We start from the raw sequence: 6,000 nt of genomic DNA, 5'->3' as shown, positions 1-6,000 counted from the left end.
CTCCCCACTGTCCACAACAATTATTACCTAATACTGGACTCTGAAAACCCATCATAGGGTGGGTAGAAAAGGAAGTATCATTATACACACACAGAGAGAGAGAGAGACACACAGCAATTTCTCTTTTTCTGCCAAGAAAAGTCTCCCTCTCTCTGTAAATAAAAAGAATTGACATTTTTATTGACATTTTTTAAAGGAAGTAAGTACTTATATTTTAAACCCTAATTTATTTCTTCTAGGTAGAACTATATTCTTTAGTTCAGGTTCTGTGACTATTCCAGTTTGAATAATTACTCATTTTGCAGGAATTTATCTTCAAAATTAATCTGAGGTTTTGTGAATTGTATTATGCTCCCAAATACCTTACTCTGGCCTTGGAATATATCTTTTCAAGGAAACTCTATTCCACCTTGCTTTTCCAATATGTTGTCAGCATTTTGCAGTTACTTAGATGTCTAATCCTTATTGAATTGTACTTATGATGTTCTTTAATTTAAATTGTTTAGCAAAGGGTTTTTGTATGTTTTGTATAGCATATTCCCTCTTTAGCTTTTTTGATAGCTTCCTGTAAAGGAGCTGCCAGTTTGGCAATATATCTTCACTAACAATATGAAGGTTTATTCTAACTTTCCTCTAATATAATCAAGGTAAATGTCATATTGTTCTGGCAAAAATCCTACAAATTCTAACAGACTTTGCTATTTCATTGATTGTTGCTGCCAAGGAATGTTTGAAGTGTTGATCAGCTCTGATAGGACACATGCTCCACTAACATATAGTACATGTATCAAACTTTGATTAAAGAATCTTCGTGACTTCTACTTCCAAGGCTATTTATCACAACAAATTGATACTGTTGGTGAAGTGCTGCTGTCAGTAAAAGCCAAAGAGGGAGACCTTATGACCTTATTTATGAACAATCCTATTTAAAAAAATATTATTATTGCCATATATGAACTATTAGAGAGCAAATAATATTGAATTTTGTATTGTTTGGTAGATTCTGTGCATGTATGCACACTTCTCTGTCAGTTGGTCAATATGGGTGAATTGTAAGGGTAATTGAAGCCCGGCAATTAGTTAATTATTAGAACTTGATACAAGGAAACAAAGCCTAAATTACACTTTGGAAGCCATAGATGAATAGGGAACAAGTAAGGTAACACTAATATATAGATAACTAAATTTAACTGTGCAAGAAGCAAGCAAATAAAACTCTCAATATTATTATAAAAATCTTTAAGCATGAGCTGTCTTTAGGCTCAGCTTTTTGATAACTAGAACACTCTTAATTGAGCAACACGCCATCATCATCAAACAAGCAATATTGCCTTCATTTGAAACATCATCAACAAACAAGCAATATTGCCTTCATTTGAAAAATGTTATAAAATGTTAACCAAAACCAAATGATATCCGTTCAAATCATTGTTGTTAAAAACATAGGAGGGAAATGTCAAACAATTCAGATTTGGGCAAAGTATGGGTACAGTAAAATAGAAATGCTGTGGGAAATGGTTAGCCATCTTTCATTACAGTAAAAATAAAATAAACAGAAGATAATATTTCTTCTTGAGGAAGTTGCATATTCAGTTTGGTATGGCAGATTGTGCATTGAACAAAGGGTTGAACAGATCACAATTGTAAGCCTCAGGGCAGTGGGTAGCTGCTGGAAATCCTGGGTGCAGTCCTCAGATCTTTATAAAACAGCCTTTCAGTTAGACAACAAAAATGATTTATTTAGAATGATAAGTATATAAATATGCATCTTTTTATGCTTTTCCCAGAAGAGCTTATTCCTCAGCTACCATCTGCTTCTGTTCTTTCTGTTGCTATAAAAGACATGGTGCCACCTTCTCCTATTTGATTATGATTACATTTCATTGCTTTTCTCTTCAAGTCATAAACTGTAAGTAATTCTCTAATACAAAAACAGCAACATTGAATTATCAATGAGTACACCATTAATCACCCCGAAGAGCATCTGGGGTGGGGGTAGGATATGATCAATTATTCTTTGTGACCAGGGAATGGGGGTGGAGATAATTTTGCTTGAACGAACCATTGCCTTTTCTACTTAAACCAGGGGTGTCCAACCTTGGTAACATTAAGCCTGGAGGACTTCAACTCCCAGAATTCCCCAGCCAGCAAAGCTGGCTGGGGAATTCTGGAAGTTGAAGTCCTCCAGGCTTAACGTTACCAAGGTTGGACACCCCTGACTTAAACAAATAAGGCGGAAGTTTCCAGATCATTCTGCTTTCTGAACATCAAGTCCAACTTAATGTCGTTTTTAAATGATCAAGGCCACAATGGTTCAAGTGGCTAGATGCTGCTATCCTTTTGTTGTCTCTCAGTCCCATAATTTTGGTTTATTGGCAAGCTTATCTCACTTGGCCCTGTTGCTAGAAGTTTTTGTGAATTGTGAATTCCAAGAAATTCCTGAAACTCACCACAAGCACGTTATGCTCTCTTTGCTTGAACCGTTGTGGTCTTGATCACTTAAAATCAGGACATTTAATACTTCTGCACCATTCTTGGTCCCAACTATTGTTTCTTAACATCTAATTTAAATAATATGGTACACAGCAATGCGATTTTAGAAAGACAAACATTCCATGATGATTATGAAAGTACAATTTATATGCTGCTTTTGCCATCAATATAAAGTTCCATGAAATCATGCCAATGAGAGCCAAAGGTGCTTTTCAAAAGGCAACTGGACTTTCTTTTTTTTTTTCAGTTGCCTTTTGAAAAGCACCTTTGGGATAATCATGACCTGGATGGCTGAGAATCTCCACAGATGTGTCCAGTGAGAATACAAGTTTCCAAGGCTGAAACTGTAACTTATTTATTGGCAAGGATAGGAATTGCTCTGTAACATATATAGCTCAGCATGGATACTCCGTTTTCTCATTGGCTTGTGGATTGTGGGGTTGTTTTTCCTCAAGACAATACAGTAAACATTACAAATATTTTATGGTTAAACTGGGAGTCATTGAATCATTTACTGGTGAAACAGAAGCACTGAATATGAAATGGTGCCTTCTTTAAAGAGTTGAGGAGGATTTTTTCTTTAAAGCACCCATTTCTTTGTGAGACCTAAGTGCATTGTAGCATACGCTTCTTAGCCCAGGAGTTTATTTATCCAACCAATTAATGCAGGGCTGTCAACCTTCTGGCCCATGGGCCAGATGCATCACGTGCTGGCCACGCCAGGTTTAGCAAAGGGGGAAAAAGTCCCGATACATCACTTGACACTGCTGTGAGTTTAACACCCCTGGATTAGTGTATGTTTGTATGCATGCTTGTAAGCATTTAATATTCCTTATTATTCCAAGTTATAAAGTTCCCTAAGCAATGTAAACATTTATTAACACCAGCACTAATGATGTTATCTAGCTGGGTAATGAAGCATCAGCAAGAAAACAAACAAGCTCAGAGAGCACCAAGGACCCTTCATTTCAACCCTAAACTACAAATATTCTCCCTTACTGGCATTTACTGCAAGGGATACACAGAAGAGGAAGCAGAATCTGTAGGCAGATTTTGAAATCATGATTTTATTAGCTTATGTATCAATTTAAATAATGCTTTCCCTACTTTGCCAGACTTATGAGGGCATAGAGTTGATTTCCCCCACCCCATGTTCATTTATATTGGGATGTTTTGCAATTTTTTATACTTTCTGAACACAAAAGAAAACTGCAGATTGAGCTATTTCTTCACACTGGCAGCATTCAGCCCTGTTAAGAAAACATTCTGCCATGCTACCTATCCTTTCTTGTAGCAAATACCTCTAAAACAGTAATTCTGAACCTTGGCAACTTTAAGGTATCTCAACTTCAATTCCCAGGGTTCCTCAGTCAGACACAATTTTTTTTGCCATGGGTACAAGCTAGAATCCTTCATGGATGGCCTAATTGCTCGACATGGTTGAGGATATGATCTGGCCAGCTCCCACCGGCCACTTTAGGCAACACCTCTCCCTTCTCTTTGCTAGGATTTGACCTCTATGACCAATTTGGTGTGGGCTGCTGGAAAGATTGTGTTGATGAGGAACCTAATAATTGCCTCGAGGGAACATATATTCAGATGGTGCAATGACCTGAGGAGTCCTTTAGGGCCCTGGAAAGCCCCCAAGAAACCTTCCATAGCCACAAAGGGCAAGCTTGGCTATTTCTATACTTCTTTATCTTAACTACTGGATGCCTGCTTATCTTATGTGACAAAGTGATAGCAAATAAAACATATAAATACACGTCTCATCTTCTGTTCAGGGTTCCCATCTGCTTAGAAGCCATTATTCAGCTGAAACGGCAGGACTCTTGTCTTTATTTTACTGAGCCACATCTGAAAATAGTTAAAACAGCTGGGCACTTGATTTCGGTAGAACCACCTATCTGTATACCTTATGTAGGCTCCTTATCAACAGAGGTTTAGCTTTTTTTTTTTTTTTAAAGCACTGTATCTCTGAGGCTTGATACTCTTGGAAGTCCACTAGACTTGTGTTTAAAAAACAAGTAAATGTTTCACAGATGGTTTATTTAAACTTGGAAAGAAAACTGCATTCTGCCAGCTGTGTTTTGTTGGTACTATCACTGTTGTGCGCATCAAAAGTTTTCTACTGCTTTTGCTGACACGTGGTTGTATGTGGCTGCAGTTGTCACTGTTTTTATTATGTGCCAATGGGTGGGAAAGCCTTATGCATTCTGGCTTGTCTCTAGCCTGCTTCTGGGTGCTGCCAACCATGAGGATCAAACTGGATTCATTGCTAGCACTGCCAGTCACTTGCAGCAGTTGTTGAAGACAGAGCTCATTTGTCATTGTCATTGATTTTAAAAGAATTAGCGAGTGACAAATAAACATCATCTGGAGTATTTGTACTTCTTAACTTCTGCTGACTGATCACTGACATTTCCTGATAGCTAGAGCTAGGAAGAAATGGCATCTCAGGAACCTGTAGTTCAAATCCATCTATTTCACAGTTGAAGATAGACCAGAGATGCTTCTAAAAGGAAATCTGCATCAAAACCAGAAGCTCATGTGGAACAGCCCCACGGGAAAGGAGTTGTTTTCTCTCCAGGGATGTCACAAGCATTGCTCCCCAAGACTTTTCCAATTGCCTTTTCACACAGCATTTTAAGGGGTTGTGGGATCGCCCACAACAGCTGGGTCAGAGGGTTATTTTCATAGTGATGTCAAGTTATGTAGTTTGAGAATAGTGTGCATGTGTGTGGAAGGTGCAGTGTTTACATTACATTCCTAAATAAAAACAAAACTATTTTGCAGGGAAAATGTTTGGATTTTCAGCTTAGAAAGGAAAAGATGCAGGTTTATCACCCCGAGAAATAGGAATGGCCTATTGGGAAAATCCCTCAAATACCCTCACAGTTTGTTGTTTCAGGAGAGCCAGGAATCCGAACTGCAGAGGGGAACCATGCCCTGATTTGACATTCAGATGAGTTCCTGTTCTGTCGGTGTATTGAGAGATCAACAAGGGATTCAGATCTATGCATTTCTGAATGTTGGTGCCAGGAACCTTCTCCTGCACTGCACCTTTTCAGGTGTTTGGGGAAGGATGAATCTTGACCTCCTTCCTTTGCTTCCTCGGTGGTTTAAAAAAAAAAAAATTCTTCCAAAGTGGCTGCCCACTTCAGACACTCTCAAAGCCCACCAGTCGGCCTCCTCCTTCTACCCACCCCCGCCCCGCCGGCGTCTGACCACAAGGCGTTCCTTTGTATTCCTTTCCATTGCGGAGGTAGAGCAGGAGCGCGGAGAGCAGGGAAAGAGGGCTGGTCTCCAGCAGCCAAAGCCTCGAGTTTTCTACCCGAGCTCCAAGATCCGTCCATTTGCGATATTCGTTCTTGGGAACTGGGAGGGGGCGCCTTCAAGATTAAAGGCGGCGGCGGGGGGACGGGGACACGCGCTCGCACTAACCTGCCTGTCTCTCTGATGGCCAGAATGATGCTCGGGTGACTTAATCCCCCTCCCTCCGCTCCC

Source organism: Notechis scutatus, chromosome 6, assembly GCF_049901735.1.
Source record: "Notechis scutatus isolate UNSWTSFEM ecotype Mainland chromosome 6, rNotScu1.2, whole genome shotgun sequence".
NCBI lineage: Eukaryota > Metazoa > Chordata > Lepidosauria > Squamata > Elapidae > Notechis > Notechis scutatus.
The sequence above is the reverse complement of the archived record's forward strand: the minus strand, read 5'-3'. Positions refer to the sequence as shown.